The following is a 19,510-nucleotide window of genomic DNA, read 5'->3' as shown; positions in this document are numbered from 1 at the left end:
CTGTTAGAATGGTTATTCAAAATTCTGAAATTTGAGATCATTTGAAATAGTGGAAAACTTATAGGATCAGGAAGATTTACAGCACTGTCTAAAGGGGGAGGCTCACAAGGTTTTACATTGTGCTGCACTGTTATATGTATGCATTATAGAAACCCGATTATTATAAACTAATTACCAAAAGCAGCCCACATGATTTCACTCAATAATTTCTGCATTCAAACACATATTGACACTATTCTGAAATAGAGACTGGTAAAATTTTCAGCTTGTTTCTTCACCCTTCTAATGCCTCTTAGTTTTGCAAATATGAAGGGGGAAAACCACAGTAAGGGGTCATTCTCCTGGATCAATTTTACATTATTATTTTATTAACACTCATTCTATTTAAAGTATTTTTAAAACACTTCATCTCAAAGATAAGTCCTTCAAATACTTGGAATAACATCTTCATAATCAACCTCTTGCACAAACACCTGATAAAAATGTCCAGTATCCTTTAATCCACAGTTCAATCAATAAGTTTCAATGGGGCAGTTGGACAATAAAAGAATGTGACATTTCAGTAGAAAATAATAATTTTAAAAATCCCCCTTTTAATCTTATTGTGTCATTTATTGCTTATTTGCGTATATTCTATTCCACTGTTGTCTAAGATTCAGTCAAACTTATATTTAAACTACAGACAAAAGCCAAAAAAACCCAAAAGAGTAAACATTTCTTGTAATGTTGGCCAGTGATATGAAATTACCCTTCATGCAAATTTAACTCTGACAATGAACAGAAGGCTTGCATGATGCTGAATGACTGGACAATAAAATGGGAGATGAGATTAAATGCTGATGCAAGCAAATCATGTGCGCAGAGGAAAACAACTCTAATTTTACATACGCATACTGATGCTCCCAATTATGTCAGGAAATATAACTCAGACCCATTGCACACAGTCCTCTAAAAATGTTTTTTAAGCCTCAACAGTGGATAGAAAGTCAGAGGGAATGCTAGGAATTACAGTGAAAATATACCATTCCAAATGTTGATACCAACAGCAGTTCTGGGCAGTTCACTGCAGAGAAAAAAATCATTGTCAGGCCAGAAAAACCATAGGGAAAAGTGACAAATATTTTTACAGTGATTTTCATAGACAGAAACTAAAGAGGTAGGAGATGAGAATCTTAAGTGCTTTTTCTTGTAACCCAATATATAATTATTATGATGACAAACAAGTAACACTTTTAAACTCCACACCCAGAAAAACCCAGAGGCCTTTTCCATGCAGCTCCTGATGAAATTGTGGCACAAAACTGGGGAAGCCATAGGTTCTGAAATGGCTGTATCAGTGGAAGAAAAGTCCTTCAAGGTCCAAATGTTCAATTAAATATTTTTCAGACCTAATTAGGGGCATGAGAGCACAGAGCTATAAAACAACCCTTAGAATTTGATCCAGGGATTAATTAAACAGGTCTCCTTCAGCTGCACAGCATTTGATGCCAGTTTACAACAGAAACTTGGAAATCACATCTATTTGGTAAAAAATTCTGGAGAAATACTGAATTCTGAGCACTACCTATAACAAAAAACACCCCTATAATTTTATACTGTGTTTCATCTGCCTGCCAGGTAGTCTCATTAAAACCTGTTTACATGCAAATCAGTTGTGCATAAAAGGGGAATTTCTGGTGGCACAGCTGGCACAGAAGAGTCTATTCAGATTAGGAAGCCATTAGGGAGCTGACAGGACTCATGGAGGTTCCCACCTGTCTACTCAAGCAAAGGTCAGACTGCAACATTAGCATAGAAAAATCAGATAGGACTCAGAGTACTGAGGATGTCTGGGGGGCTGGTGTTGGGTTGGCAGAATCCTGCTCCCAGGTTTAATGTTACCAGGTTCAAACCACAGCTCCTTTTGCCTGAGGTCAAAGAGAAGCCTGGTGTGAGTCCATTTGCAAAAGATTCTGACATATTCCTGAGTGCTCTTTTGTATTTCCAAAGAGATGGGGAACATGGTGTGAGAGAGCATGTGAAGAAATGCATTAATAACTCCCCAAAAAAGTGGCAAAAGTATTTTAAAATTATTTCAGGGTATGTAACACAACATGGAAGTAAGTTAGAGAAGTATTTTGCAGTTTGTCCAGAATGAAGATTGCCTCAGGAGTTTTCTAAATTCAAAAGGGTTAAAAGAAAGTTTAGACTCGTTATTATTGTTATAGAACAATTTTCCACCAATTCACAGAGTACATTAACAATGCAGTACTTCTGTCACTGTTTATTTTTAAATAAATGCAAATGATAATTCTGATACCTAATTGCATGAGGATTGAGTGTGATCCAGCCATAGAAAACTGCACCTCACTGATCCCTTTACTACTCAGATTCAGTAACTGGGTAAACAAATATCAAGTTGTTAAGATTTTTATTACCTCAGAGCCTTTGTCAGTGCATGTGCCACACTCAGAATCTCCCAGAGATGAGCTGTGAAAAGCAAAGATTGAACCAAACATGAGAATTATTTTATCTCCTTGCTGGTAAAGGAGCAAAAACTTTATTAAAAGACTTATTCCCTAAAACTTTATCAAATTCCCTTGAGATTGTACTTATGCATTTCTAATTTAATTGATCTCCACAGACTTTTTTTTCTAATAAGTACATATAAATCATACAGTCTTTCTGAGTGTTAGGAGATATGAGTCTCATAAAGAATGCCTGCCTGAGGAAAAATTCTAAAATACATGTTACCATTCAAATTGGATTTTTTTTACAGTTTTAAAAATAAATGTTGCCTATATATCACTTATCAACACATATATAATTAATTCAGAATGTAATACTTCTATAATTTCCCCTTCAAACTGTTCACAAGATAATGCATTTCCTTGAAATTATTCTATTCCATTACAAATCATTCTATTGGAAAATAATTGATCAGATTTATGAATGTTATGGCTATTATTTACATTTATCAATATTAATGGTAGCATTTCTTGACAAAATCTAAAAACTAATGCTTCATTTATTTACATCAATTCAAGTTCCTATGCCATATTTTTAGGAGCATTCTTTGCTTACTATTTATTCAGATGACAGTGCAGGGGAATCACACCCTGCTTCCCTAAGATCTTTCAGTAATTTGATAATGTTACCTGGTTCTTCTTCTTCAATTTCTGATCAAAAGATGATTTAGGAATCATTAGCTCTGATACTTTTCATGTCTATTGTTCCCTGCAGCAATTAAGATTTTAATAAAGAATAAAGAATTAATAAAGAATTCTCCAAAGGTTTCTGTGAGAATTTGATTCAGTTTTTCTGCAGATCAGATTTTGAGGACACTTGTATTGAGTGACTGCTTCTAGGGCTCTGCAGGGGCACTCTGGGCTCTGGAACAGAAGAGGGCAGCTCAGAGAAATGAAGATTAGGATCTGGACCCTGCTAGCAGAGCTCTGAATCCAGAGCATCCTTTTAAATGAGACATTTGAATTTCCTTCTTCAAATCAAGCAGAATGAAGCCAGGCCCTAAGGCTTAGAGACCCAGTAGCAGCAGACAGGAAAAACAACCATGTTTTTACAGCTGAATGTTACATTTTTGCACCACTTTTCAAAACATGGTTTTGCAATTTGTGCCTGCTTGGCTTTCCTGCTGATTACCCACTTAGCCACTGTTTCAAAATAAAACTCATCCAATATAACATACAAGGGCTAAATCCTGACCCATGAAACTAACTGCAGTGGCACTGTTGACCTTGAAAGTAAATTTATTTCTATCAGCCAAGGTTCTACTTTACCCAGTGCAGCAATGCTATTAAAAGAAATCAATTTTAACAAATCTCAGATCTTACATAAAAAAATAAAATTTAAGAAATATAGATGTAGCCACCTTTATTCCACCAACAATACTCCTCCCTTCCACCTGCTGCAAAGCATGTTGTTCATTAATTCCTACTTTGGGCTATCAGAACCATCTACTGATTCTAGCCATTAAAGAAATTATACTCTGTGTATTATTTAGAAGAATCCCCACACCTGTGTAATTTTAACTAATTTTATATAGTTCAAACTGTATAACAATTCAACCCTCCAGATTTACATTTTTATTTGCTGTCTAGTCCATTTTTGTTTGAATTCCTTTTGCAGTGTACATTAGAGACATTTTTATTTTATTTTTCACCAGAGCTCTCAAACATCTGCTTAATTAGGCATAATAATTTTGCAATGTTGATCATTATTTTGATATTCTTCTCCATATTCTAGTTCAGCTTTAGCATAAAACATAGCAATTACCAAAAATCAATATTTGTGACAGTGTTGATAAGCCACTGGATAAAGGGAAGAAGATGTAACTTGTTTTTTCATTCCATCATCTGTAGCAGTTATTGAGCATAAGCATCACTCTTCATCTCAGCCAGACAGAAAGGAGGGTTTCCTTTGTGGGGAAAAAACCTAATATTTTTTACCACACTACTTTTTGTGATTTCATAGTGGAGTCACATTTCAAATTGACAGATTTGGGATACATTCTACAGAAGAATTAAAGCAATAAAGGATTTAAATCCTTTATTTTCAAGAATGATTTGAGTAGTGGTTTTATTTTTTTCTGAGGTGTTGTTTTGAGATGCAGAAACATACTTGATTGAATCAATTAGTCAAGTATTGAATTACCAATATGATTTGAAATTTTAATTATCTGTATGCAATATGAACCATTATTAAAGCAAGAGCTTAAGTGCTCCTATTAATCCAACTGAATACACACCTTAATCTTAGGATGCTAAAATAAATCCCCTCTACAGGTGAAAGCATGGAGAACACTATTAACCTATGCTACCAAGGTTTTGTCTGTTACCTATTTCTCAGCAAAAATGTGATGTTATCCAGCAAATAAAATGAACTCACCTACATCCCAAGGCCAAGAACTTGCCAGGAAAGTACCAAGGGAAGTCCATGGCAGCACAGCTGCAGGTCCTGGGCCATTCCACACAGGACCCCTCCCTGCACTGCTGTGGCTGTGCCTGAGCCCCACACCTGACAGCAGACTGGAAGATGCAGGCATCACCCAAATTTCCCCTGATGATAAGACTTTGGCACCACTGTGCTTAAAATTGTGCTGGAAAATTGTGCTAGGGACTGAAAACCTTGCCCTTGTGCTTTCCAGACTGGGAAAAGTTTTTTGCAGAACTTTCAATTCCTGTTAGGATTAATAATCCTAAAATCACATAAAAAACTATAGCTTACAGCAGGAAGGACCTTCCTTTAGAAGAAGGAAGGTATGAATAAAAAGAAGAACAAGGAATATACATGCATGCTCTGAAAAGAGCCAGGAAATCCTCTTTGCACAATCTTTCTTCATTGCCTGGTGTTGTGGCACTTCCCTTCTGAGCTCCCTGCTGCCATTTGCCAGCAAAACCACAACCAGAGGGACAGGCACACTACATTCCTGGGCTCATTTGCTGTGCACTTGTGCCTTTTCTACCAAGCACTTATTTTTTTGACTATGAACATAGGGAGTCATTTTCCCCTTTGCTGTTACTAAACCAATACATTTCAGGACAGTTACTTCACCCTGTCTCACAACCCTTTTGGACTTTTTTTCCTAAAGGTAAAAAACCATAACTTGCTAAACTTGGATAAAACATGGTAAGGGTTCCCAGAAGAAAAGATTCAGGTACTTGAATGATCAAGGTTTACAGTTTTCTTAGTTTTGTTTTATGGTTTCTTTGATTCAAAATTTTATGTAGAATATGTTGGGGCTGTTTGGATGCTGAATGCTTTAGTTCTCTAGTTTTTGTGCATGCAGGTGACAGCACAGATAAAGCAGAGAGGGCTGACAATTTAGGAGGCTGCAGTACACTCCAGCACTGTTCTTCTGAGTGTAATAGATGGCTTAAATAGCCACCAGGTGGTAATAGTGCTCTTCATGGCAAAGCTCAGGCGTGTTCAGCAGAGCAGGGTTAACTCTACAGAGATGTCTGATTTGCTAAGAATGATAATTACAGGGAACAGTTGTGCCTTTGGAAATGAGGAAGTGAAAACTTCTAGCAGAACACTTTGTGCTGGCTAAGAGAGAAGTGCCCTGGTTCAGTGATACACATTGACAGTAAACTGATTTAAAAAATGTTCTTGTAGTGGCATGACAAACATTAAGACACCATGGGAGTAAAGTCAGGTGATAAAACCCATGATAGTCGTGCAGTGGCTGTCTGGGTAAATTGCCAAGGTTTTAGTGATAAATAAAGGGGAAAAAAAATTCATAAATTTTGCATTAGAAATAAGTAAGCTTATAGCTCTTCTGATTTGAGCTGAGGTATAGTTAGTTTTCTTCCCACTGGCTAATATGAGGCTGTGTTTTGGATTCCTGTTGAACACAGGGTTGATAATCTAGAGCTGTTTTTGTTATTGCTGAGCAGGGCTTACACATTTCAGTGTTTAAAAGCACAAGAAAAAAATCCTCTCTATATAAAATATATATTTATTTATATAGATTTGTTCTATGTAAGGCAAACTTCTTGATTCAGAGAGAAATGAATTTGGATACTTGGGCTTGTAGACAGTGTACCTGTCCCAGGCATAAACCAATTGTCTGATCATTCACATAACAGAAACATTGCTGATTTAGAACACTGCTCTAAAACACAGCATACATGTGTGGACTCCAAGGAGCACCCTGAAAGTTTCATGAAAAAAAAAATTCCAGAAGAAAGATGTGTGCTATATTCATGCAGAATAAAGACTATGATACATGCAAAACAACACTTCAATTTCTAATCACACTGCTCAGCAATTATTATGGAGGCAAGCAATTTCATTACAAGGTTTTATTTACTCTAAGGTGATACTTGACGGGCATTTTTGCAATGCAATTTAAAATTTATTTCACATCATTTCACAAAGGATCTGCAATTCTTCTTGTGTTCCACTTAAACCCTGCTAGGTATGGCAGACTTTACATCACAATGTTCTACACAGTCTGGAATGAAAGAAAAATCATGAATTTAAATTTTGCCATCACTTCTGAGTCCAGACTTTTAAATCATCCCGTGTAAATTCAAGACATCATTTCCACAACTAGATACTATCTCCACTAAAAATTTTAAAACCAGGCTTTTTATCCTTTAATTTTAAATAAAGGAGAAGGATTGGATCAATTGCCTGTGATGTTGAGATCATTGAATCATGTTAGTAATATTTCACCCATCTTCTGGCTATCTAATCCATGGTTAGTGAATGCTCTTCATGCACCTTCACCAAAAGGACTCAGCTCATAAATGGCTGCCCATTCCTAAGGGAGTTCATTTAGCCTGAAGAAACAGATTTTGTAATGAGGTGACTTTTATGTTTGTCATCTCTGCAGAAAGTAGCAAGTTAGTGGGAAAAAAAAAAAAGTAAATCACACTACCGTGACCCACAGCAATTTTCTTTAGTCTTGATACAAAGAGATTCTCATTTAAGCATATAACAGGACAGCATTTAGTCTACTTTATCATAAGGCTTTCTTTTTTTCTTCTCATCTCCTTAAAAAGACCTCACACATGCTGTTTCTCTTCAATCACATATTTTTTAAAAGTTTCAATTATAATTTTGTTACCTTTTTTTTTCTCTTGTGACTTCATTGACCCATTAAAAGACCTTGGTATTAGCCATTCCAAGGTTTACAATATCTCTTTCTGTAAAAGATGTAACAATGCCCTCAAGCCTGTGAACAGGGAGAAACCAGGCTACCTGTGGGGTGTCCAACACCTGAATTTGAACCAGTTCTCAGAACAAGGACCTCTCATTCTCAGGAGTGCCAGTTGCAGCAAGAATGAACAACTTTTATGTCTTTTAAGACAGAGTCAGACATTAGTGCTGGGCACGTGGCAAGCAGGATTGCACAGCCTGGATTTACTTCAGAGAGGGCACAAAACAAAAACTTCTTAGCCCAGCAAGTTCAGTTCTTTGCTCTTAGTAACTGAGTTTGCATCATCCCTTTGCTTGTTTATACAACAGAGCTACCCACATGTTGAGAACTAAAAAAAAAGTTCAGCTTAAATAAGTTTTAAGTAGAATGAATAGATTTATAATACTGTGTGATTTAGTATGTTCTTTGCTTAACTTTACTTGCTCAGCAGGAGTGGTGGGACTTGCTGAAACCTTAGGCTGCAAGCTGTGAGCTCATACCTAGATGTGTTTTCAGCTGGAATAGAGTTAATTTTCTAATTTTCCCACTGTCTGGTAGAGTGCTGTGTTCTGTCTTTAGTCCAAGAAAGAAATTGGCAACACACTTTTACATTTTGGTTGTTGCTAAGTCCTGTTTGTCTTGAGAGCAGGGCTGTTTTGGTTTCCCATGCTGTACCAGCAAGCAGGTGCACCAGAAGCACAATGAGAAGATAAGGAAGCTGTAACCATCAGCAGGAGCTGCAGCTTGACAAGACAAGAGCAGGGCACAACCTGCCTGCATGAACACAGAGAAAAAACAATAAAGTGTTAAAAGACCTCAGACCAAGAATTGCCATTCCACCAAGAGGTTCATGCAAAGTGCTTGAAGAGCAGAGGAAGGGTGGGTACATGAGTTAAAAGGTGTAATTGCCTTAATTATTTCTCTGTTCTGGATCCCTCTGCAGAGGCACCCAACTCGAGCTGACCTGCTGCTGTACCACATTGTTAAATTATTTATTTCTATAAATCCAGTGCCTGAGATTCTGCTCCTGGGGGCTCAGGGTCAAGTGTGTAGAAGGAAAAAGTGCAAAGGGACTCAGGTCACAGCAGGTAAAGTCTGTAGTGGTCTGTGTGCAATTCTCAGGCAGAGGCTTTTCCTTTAGCAGAAATGCTATTCCACACTGTGTCTATACATACTCAAATTAGGCAGCTGGAAAAGGTTAAATCAAACAACAGCTCTGTGGAGTTCACTCAGGATGCAACATTTCTGACAGAGATTAAAGGGGGTGTGGGTGCCCTCAGCTCTTTCCTTATAAAAGCATATTCTGTCCAGGTAAATGCCACCTCTTTCTTCTGTGCAGTGAATACATTGGTATTGTGCCACATTATGTTATTAGAGTTCTTATTGTCCTGAAATGGTTGTCCCAATAGAGATGCTGTGAAATAGCTACTTCACAGAAACCAATTAAAAAAGTTGTGTCTTCCTTTGTCATAACTCATCTGATGTTCCTTCTGTGCTTATCACAGTAACATAATCAAGCCCCTTTGAATCCAGCATTAAGAGTATAAAAAAAAAAAATTAACCTGAAGAAGAGTTTATGAGTGGATACTGAGAAAAGTCCTGACAATTCTGTGTAATAATTAGGTCATCATTAGTGTGTGGGATGGATCTAAATGAGAGTAAATTTTTAATAAATTATCAAAGCTGTGACTGAAATGACCTATGGAAGCTTTGTAAGAAGTTGTTACAATTCACTACAATTTGCTTAAGAAAAGAGAGGAAAGAAAAAAAAATCTCTTCATTTTCAGAACTTTAGCAGGACAACACTTCTTTGGGAAGATTGGGAGGAAGATATTGCTGCATTTCCAGGCTGTGCTGAGTTTCACTTGCTGCAGTTAAGACATGGAAAGTGATCCCATTTTCACTGTTCACAAGTGTTCTGTCACTGCACAGTGTCACCCTGTACATCAGCACACAACATCCTTAAAGCACATGGGGAATGGCTGACATTTAGTCAGCTTCTGTGATGTCAGTTTTTTCTTTCAGGTACAGATTATTTCCAGCTCTCCTGGGGTCAACTACCATTAACTACCCTGATACAATGGAGCCTGGCATATTATCTCAAAAGTAGGTTAGTGTTTTATACCTAATTAATTTTCACACACTAATCTACACACAAACACTGTGAGACATAAATCTGGGAAGGACCAAGATCACCTGATCTGAGATTTATATGTTTTATGATCTTCAGCTATTTTACAGGTTAAATACTTGGGCAGTATTTGAATGACAGAAGGGAGTGCCAGCAGATGTGATATGAGTAAGATTATTATTAGGACACAGCTAAACTTTATCTTTTATCTTATGTTTCTGCTTTCAAAAACAGACAAACATAATTCATTACCTGTTCTTTTACCAGGAAACAGAACTATCCACCTCATTACAGCATTTAAAACACCAGTTCTGAGGACTTTAAAGGTTACCAAGTAAGTAGGTATTTTTTTCTGATTTTTCTTTATACTGATAAATTTATTTATTTTATACTGATATAATTTATCTATTTTTTACTGATACTTGAAGGAATCTACATGGTATGTGATCTTCTTCTTATATTAAGAAGACCCTTATAGTATTATATTACCTGAAAAAAGAGAAGTGCCTGTGTGTAATGATTGAGTGGAATGTGAAGTTTGCTGCCACTTGACAACAGAATGTCACGAGTAGGCAGCCCCTCTACAAATATCTTTGAAACCAAGACATTTGAATTAATAAGTCAGTCAAAGAACAGAGAATGCTACACCTACTTCAGACATTATTCAGGTGGCATTTGCTCTAGAGACTGTGGATTATATCTGACCTACTGTTGACTTTTAAGATTTATGTACAATATCTCAGGAACATTTTCAAGGAGTGAGTGATGATCCAGGAGTTATCCCTGTAATACTGTATATCCTCTGCTTTTAAAAAAGTTAGTCAGTCTTGCCTAAGAAGTTTTATTCTAGATTGAGACATTAATGCAAAGATCTTGGAGCAGTTCAACTTGAAATCAAAATACTTTGAACATGTATATGTGTTAATCCTGAGGTGAATTTAACCAGCCATGGAATTATTAGACAAAGGAAGATCACCTTTGGCTAGAATTGGGATGTTAATAATGTCATATTCCAGTTGTTTCTTCCTCATTGGAACAGTGAGTGCCAGGATAAGGAGTAAATGATTCCACAGTTGTCCCAGGTGTCAGAAAAACTTTATAAAATTGCAGCAAGTTATAATCATCTCCACACTTTTGAATCATCTGTGCTGGCAGAAAACCAGTGCAGACCAACAGCAAATAGTCTAATATCTGTTACCTTGAGCTGGGTGCTCTGTTGATGGGATAGTTTTCCTGAATTGTTTGTTTCTTGCTCTCATTATTACTAGATGGCAGAAGATATGCCTCTGATAATGATGGACAATATTACAAGCTTACTCTGGAGGATTTTTGCTTTTCAAAAGCAATTTTAAAAGAAAAACTCTACATAATTTACCAGTATAGAGGTTACATTTCCATTCCTTTTTATCACATGAAAAGTAAAATACTTTTCTGATGGTGTAAGTAGTTCTAACTACATGGGATAATTCACACTAAAGGGAATACATTCCTTGGTTTGGTATGCTGACTGAAATCTACGGGATAACAGAGGCAGGTCAGGATTTATCAAAGTGGTCTGAATTATTCTGTCTCTGCTGCCAGTGCCAATCTGAATTCTCTAAGAGCATAATTCACTAAGCACACTGTGCTGCCCTCACTCCAAAGCCAATGGTATTTTAAGAATTCAATTATTTATTGGGAAAAATCCTCGCCAAGTCAGAAGTTTTGTGATTTTTCTGTGTGTCTGAAGTAGAGGAAAGGCTTACAGCAGTTTAATGCATTTCCCACATCCAAAAGAGCAGCAGCAGGATGACAGCAGAAATCAGAAGCAGCAGACAAGATAAGGATGCTGTGAAGCACTGTAATTATCACAGAATCATGGAATGATTTGGGTTTCATCTCCTGGTATGGGCCTAGATAAATAGATGCTCTCAAGGCTTAGCAAGAACCATACCCAGGCCTGTGAGATAAACAGCTGTACAGCTGCTGGACAGATGTGGCACCAAACCCAACTCCTGCTTATGTCAGAGGAAACTTCTTGTTCTCAGGGCAGCAGTAATAGGTTAGGGAAATTAATCACAGACATTCTCTGCAGAGTGCCCAGGAAATAAATGCACTTTTGTTTCTTTTATGATTTGGGCTGTAGAGTAAATAACCCGAGTTCAACACCAAGGAAAGTTCTGAACATCAAAAGAAGACTTACTGTATAGCATACATGCATAAGCTGCTTTTAATAAAACAAAACTTTCTGATATTTGTTGCAAACCTCTCCTCACACTGAAAATCAATAATTAAAAAGAGTCAACTGAATGTTACTATTGTGAAGTCACAGTGCAAGTTTCTTTAAAGACCAGCAAGTGTTAAATAATTTTGGTCCAGGATTAAACTTAATTTCATCTCATTAAAGTTACATCTGAGAGTTCTGAAAACTAAAGGTTGTTGTCCATTGTCCCCAGTGCTGTTGGCATGTAACAGAAAAATACAGTATTATCTTGCATAACTTCTCTTCCTGCAAGAAATGCTTTTGAAGTTGCTACTCTGATCCTGTAAGATATCTAATTTGTAAGCATTTTAAAAGATGCCACTTCCTTCACCACGAATATTCCTAATAGATGTAAACTATGTACAACTGTTGCCAAGATATTTGCATAAAAGCAATTCACCTTTTAACCAGACACATTCTCATATTTTGCTGTGCCAGCTGAAAAATACGTATTTAGTTTCTAGGATTTACCTTGTACCTTTTGTAACCAAAATAATTTTGAGCATCATGTCAATCTTATGAGTTTTGCATATGATATATTGCAAGGTACATTCCACAGCTGAACATTTCCTCCCTATTTGAGGGCTATCAGCATTTCAACCATGGCACATCGATCCTACAGAAAGCAGAACCTGCCAGGAGTATTTATATCCTGCAACAGACTCTCATCAGCCCCCAAACACAAACTCTCTCATGACCTAGTGGTACTCTCTGTCTATAAATTTTGACACTGCATGATGTCTCTGAAGAGATTATTTTTTTAATATCTCTCCTAGAATATTTAGGTTTTAATTACTTAACTACATTTACAGGGAACGGCCTGTCTGTTCTCCCTCAGCTGTTATATTAAACTTCTAACATTGTATTAATGTGAAATGTCAAGTTTTCCTCAAAGATATCAAGAAAGGTGAAAACTAATATAAAATTAAATTCTATAGCACACATTCTAATTAGAATCTGACCCTAGCATTCAGGAGGTTTGCCATTAAATTAAAAAATTAATACCCATTTATTTTATAGAAAAATATCATCATGAGTTCCTGGAGCTTCTAGAACCAAGAAAATTGCACTTTTGCATAATAAATCTGCTTCAGAGACAGACATATAATACTTTCAAAGTACAAAACACAAACCCATTCATCTATTTCAAATACATTTCCTCCATACTTGTTAAGGCATCTAAATGCAAAAGATCTTTTTTTTTCCCTTCTTTCTAGACTAAGATTTTATAGCTGCAAACTCTTATTTTGTCTCCATGCTCCTTTCAAATACGAAAACTTCTCCTACGTCGCATCAATAATGTAATTATACCTTAATGTTTCTCTTGTTACAAAGAATTGAAGCATTACACTGCTTTTTACCAGCTTCCTTGCTAGGACAGAATACAGAGGGATGTGTTTTTAGCTACAGTAATTACCTTAATTTTGTAGGAACATAAGATTGCTGTGTAATCGGCTATTACTAATGCAATTACTCTGAAGAAATGGCTCACAAAGAGATGTGTCAGGGGTGCTTCTACATCAGCACAGATTGAAGTAATTTAATAATGAGTCACATTTGGTCTCTGAAGTGGGTAATACTGAATGGCAAATATCCACTCTGTAATGAAGATTTATGAAAGCATTATTTTGGCATCTAGTTACAGGTCAGCTACTGGATTTTGCAAATTAACTGTACACCTCTTCTCTTTCCAAACATGTAATTTATGTTCTAGTTGAGACCCCAGCTGGGCTCAGGGTGCCTTTCTGTGAGGTACCTGGTCAGTACCTGGTATTCCTTATTCTTTTCTTATTTCTTATTCTTTTAAAAGTACAAATCACAGTTTGCTGAAGTAAACAGGGAGACTTTGGGTGAGTTATGAACTCATAAATTACAGACTACAGGAAAACAAGGTGGAGGTAGGGGCCTGTCATCCCAATTCCAAGAGTCCTAGCTTAAGAAGGTTCTTGAGAACATGACTGACTTTGCTATTCAGCACAAACTCAAATATTTTCCTGAGTCAAAGCCACAGAAATTCAGTGAGTACCTCAAGACCAGCCCAGAAGGATGTGGCACAGTGCAAAGGTGAACTCAGATCTTTGAAGTCCCTCTTTGGCTCCTTAGCCACACACCACACAATGTCTGTCTGTAGTGTAGTGTAGTAGATAACCAGTAAATTTTTTAACTTATTAGCATGTCTCAAAACGCCTGACATAGCTTAATTAGTTATTGATTATAATTGCAAAAAAACACCACACTGTAAAATGTGCCACAGCAGTTTGCCTCACTGCAAGAGCTGGAATGAAAACCCTTTGGGTAAAGATCAATTGCTCTACAGAATGAGCTGATTTGTCATAGCTTTACTGCAGAAGCAGAAGCTGACACATCCAGGGTGCCTAACACACATAGAGCTGTCACTACAACAGGTATGGTAAGTCTTTCCCCAGCCCTTTGTTTGTTTTTTTTTTTTTTTTCTATTCCTAAAACATAAACTAAAGTCAACTAAGCATAGGGATTAAATGATGACAGTAGAGTTTTGTCATTCAGTAAGAAATGACTGCTCCCCTAATAATGCAGCATAATAGAATGAGAAGAATATAATAATTTTATATCAGTACAAAACTAGTCACTTTCAGCAATATTAATTACAAAGGTATTTGCAATTATACAGCTGATTGGCCAGCTTGACCTGGCCAGGGTTAACACAGAAGGTTGTGAGAAAGAATGAGATTCTGCAGATGACAGATGCTGGCCAATGTGGGGCTATATTAATATGACAGTCAAAGGAGAAAATATCTAGATTAAAAACTGAAAGAGAGTATCCTGAACTGCCTTTGAGTGCAGAATGAAAAGATTTACTTGGGTGCCTAAAAAAATACTAAAACAACCAAGCCAGGATGCAGCCCCTGACCCCACAACTCTTCAAACAACAACAAAAAGGAGAACAAACCCCAAACTGAATACCAAGCCCAATAAAACAGGGAGCATTAAAAGTGTAAAATGGGGATGAGCTGTTTGTTAGAGAGTGGGTCAAAAGGGGCACTTGCTTTACAGGTTTCTGCCTCATCAGCCCAACCTGGAGAGCACAAACTTGTGCTGCTGTCCATCCTCTCAGGGCTCCAAGGCACAACAGAGCCTGGAACATCCTTCCCCTGCTGGGCTGGCTGCCTGTGCCAGGGGCAGCTCTGACAGGGCATCCCTGCAGCCCTGGGCCAGGCTGTGTGAGAAGGAGCCCAGAAAGGAGCCCTGGTGGTGCCTGTCCCTGCCCTCCAGAGCTGCCCTGAGCTCAGAGCCTGCTCCTTCCCAACACACCCCTGCCTGGGTACACCCCCTGTGATCCTCCTGACTGGAATTCCTGCTCTGGCATCACATTTCCCTCATCTCTGTGGACTCATCTGGCAGCAAGCAGAGTGTGGACTGATCTTATTACAACAGCCAGAGCTCTTCTGCTCTGCATGCCCAGGTGCCCTGCAGTTCATTGGGCTGGAATCAGGCACACAGGGCTGCAGCTCCAAACCCAGCCCCTCACTGACCATAAACAACAGCTTGAAACAAACCACAGAACGCTGGCATCACTTTCCTCAAACACTTCCCAGAACTTTTCTATTTCACATATCAAGAGATTACCCAGTACCACGGCACAGAAAGAATCAGAAAGTGAGAGCTTCAGCATCAATAAATCTTTAAATTGGCAGAACATTACTCTCAATTCTCTCACAGAGAATCATCATAAAACAAACAAACCAAGCATAAAACAAACAAAAAACCACCCCAACAAAAAACAACAAAAAGCCCCAAAAAACAAACAAAAAAAAGAAACACCAAAAAACCCCAACAAAAAACCCCAACAAAAAAACCCCTTATTTTTGTTGTTGAAAAGGGTGGAACTCTTTCCAAAAGAGTGTTGGACCAACTCATGCTCAGCATTTAAACAGACCTGTTCAATATCTCCAGAATACACACTGCCTGCATGTTGCCTCAGCATCTCTTAGTGTTCAGTACTTAGTGGCTCTAAGAAGGCCATATCAAGGAGGTGCAGTATTTTTCAGGTGACTAGCAAAACTCCTGAAGTATGAGATTCAGGCAAGGAAAAATGGCATCATGGCATCATCTACTGCCTTTCCTTTCAGAATCCCCTGAATATGCCAATATGCACAGACACCCAAAACTTTGTACCACAGATTTATTCTCTCCAGGAAATCTGTTTTAATTGCACAATTTTTGAAGTTCAGTTTTTAAATAGTTTAGGTTCCTGGCTCACACTATCCTCTCTGGAAGAACATTTCAGAACCTTAGTCTTTGAACAGTTAAGAAAACTTCATTTCTATTCTAAATTTAAGTGATGTGTATCCTTTAACGACTCCTAGTCCTCTCCAATATTGATTTCCTGAATTTAGTTATGAAGAGGAAGCATATATCTTCTCAGGCTTAATTTGCCTAGACTAAATCAAACTCCTCTGTTTGCTCCATTAAGACACGTATTCCATTCTCTCATTTTCCCCAGGAGACCTTGAGGACTGCATCTGCTCCAAATCAAGTTTCTTTTTCATGAGGACAGATGACCAGAACTGTACACAGTAAATCAAACAGAGATTTCCCAACATTTTATAAAATACTACAAACATCTTCCTGCCTCTACCAAAAATATACTTTCCAGTATAGCCTAGAACAGTATAAAGATTTTTTCATAGCTGTATGGTATGAACAAGCAGTGGTAGCCAACAGTGACCTTTTGATTCACAATTTAATTCACATCTCTCTTTTTGCTTCCCCTTGCCCCAAACCAGTACAAAACTAATACAGAATTAGAACCTATTTCTTACATCTTGCTACTTTATTCCAGCTGACTCTCTTCCTGAGGTATGTCTCTTATATTTCCATTTCCTTTCATGTTCCTCTGCATTGTGCTTTTTATTAAAACTTGGGCCCTTTTGAAATTTACCCTTCTCTTTTTCTGTCCATATAAGTCAGCTTTTCAAATGGACCATGTAGTGTGGAAAGAGAAGGGGTTTCCTGTCAGAATGTGTTACAATTTTTTAGAATTCCTTGATTTTTTTAATTCCCTAAGAACACTAAGTATAGTTGACTAAATTTGAAGTCAACTGGTCTGATCAAGCAGGGACTAATTTAAAATCTAGTTAATAGGAAGGGCAGCTAATAGCAGCTTTCAATTTTATGTGAATATCTCATTTAGTGGATTGTGTTATAATTATCTGTATTATTTCCTTTAAATTTTCCCTGTGATTTCTTTCCTCATTATTTTCCTACCTCTTGACTAGTCAAAATTTCTATGCTTTTCCCATCATCATTTGAGCTCATCTGTCTTTTTAACTTAATAACTTGTCACTTTATATTATGGCACTGTTCCCTGCTGTGTGTTCTCAAATGGAGATGCATCTGATGATGAGAGTGTATTACACGAAATTCAGTTTTTCAAGAATTCTAAGTTCACCTTGTAATGAATTTGTCTTTTTCCACTCCTCACAGTAATTTTAAATTTTATTTTTAATTTATACTCCTAATTTCTACATTTAATCCATGTTTATGTCACTAGTCCTAACTCTAATTTCTTGATTTTTGCTCATGATCCTACTGAAACTTAATTGTACTGGGAATTTTAGGAAGTGGATTTCTCTTCTACACTGGGTAGCTTCTTCTCCTAACAGATTGCTTCTGAGTTTTTCCTAATTTATCACATGGATGGCTGTGTTCTCACTACATAATTAAACTATATAAATTCTGCTGAATGGCTGCAGATGGGAAAGGTTAAGCAGAAAGTCTCTTACTCCATCTGCATGCAACATTCAGATCCTGCCTCACAGGACAATTTAATTATTGTCTGACTTTGGGATACTATATCTTTGCATTCAAGTGAAAAACTTCCTGAAATTAAATTTGGGGATAGAATGTTTCTTAAAAGAATAAAAATTAAAATTTAGTTAACATGTGGCAAGTTTTCCCCCAACATTCTATAAAGGGAATGAATGACATCCCTACATTTTTTTAATGGAAAAATAATACAGAGGCAATGCTCAGCTTTGTTTGCCCAAAAATTATCTACTTCAAATACTGCAATTAATGGAAAAAAAGACCTGTATTCTTAATACATGAAGCTGATACCAGTATGTACTGTACATTTTTCTTTCTCCTCTTTTTTTACCTTACTTTTTAATCACTCAGTTTCATGAGCTCACTTGCTGTAACAATTACTGCAGTTGCAGTTGTTGCAAAAATCACCATTCAGAAAGCAATCACAGTATTTATGATCAACCATGCAAAAAACCATAAAAATACTTTAACTGGTTTAAGTTTTGAAATTTAAGTTCTATTTTTAGGCAGAATTCTTTAGTTTCTACTGAAGGAAAAGGTTCATTTCTGTGGAATTTAATCACATCCAAACCTAGACACAGTTTCATGCTATGGGTTATATGCAGCCATCTTCACAGAACTCTGAGTTTCTGTGACACAAACCTACATCAAATGTGGATTTTTCTATCTCAGTTTCAGATGGATAATTTTTAACACAAAGATAATGTCTGTCTTAAAGCACAGGTCCTGTATGTTTGTCCTTTCCTCTACACACTGCAATTAGAAACCCTTAAATGTTGATAAATTCTTACTTACATTTAAGATTCATGTGGTTTCTTGGACTTTGTAGCCCCTAAAACAAAAGCTACACAGGTTGACAAAAAAGGGAGACAAAACATGTACAAATACAAGGAAAATATTCTACAGTTTTAAAACAGTAAGTACTGTTTTTATCCTTTTTAAAATAGCTTCTACCTAATAAGACTGCCTCTTATTTAAAAATTAACTGCCATTAAATATTAAAGGAAATCATTAGTGTTAAAAATACAGGCTAAACACATGCTAATTAGATTCAGAGACATCTCCATTAAGTAAGATAATGAAATGTTTTTGAGGCGAATGAACTGCACAATTGCATTGATACAAAGAAACCTGAATGAAAAGAAAATTGTGAAAAAATCCTAATGGCAGAAAATATTCTTTTTTTTTTTTTTTTGGTAAAATGTGGTTTTGTTCATGCCAAAAGTGTATTAAAAGGGTTCTCAGAACCAGCATAACCCACATAATGTCAAATTTACTGGTTCACAAGTGAAATAAATGTATTTTTCTTACTGAAAACTGTGTTTTTAATTCTGGTGTTACTTCTAGCAAATGTTGAAACCAGAAACCACTATATGCTGAAAGTATACTGATTGCCTGCTAAACTACTTAGAAAACACACACAGTTGTTACTTTCCAGTAACACAGCCTTAACAACCCATTTTAAAAAGAGGAAAAGGAATGTATGTTGCACTTTACATTGTAAGATTACAGAATGAATCTTGAACTTGTATTTAATTCCTTCACATCTATGGAAAGAGGAAAAAAATAAAGGAAACCAAAGGACAACTCAAAAGCTCAAGAGAATAATCCCAAGAAACTTTCAATTCCTTGTCTTAATTCTTGTACTTGCTGTGAAGAGGAGAAAAACAGAAAAAAAGCTCAA

The sequence above is a fragment of the Erithacus rubecula genome (assembly GCF_903797595.1).
Source record: "Erithacus rubecula genome assembly, chromosome: 6".
In the NCBI taxonomy this organism is placed as follows: domain Eukaryota; kingdom Metazoa; phylum Chordata; class Aves; order Passeriformes; family Muscicapidae; genus Erithacus; species Erithacus rubecula.
The sequence above is the reverse complement of the archived record's forward strand: the minus strand, read 5'-3'. Positions refer to the sequence as shown.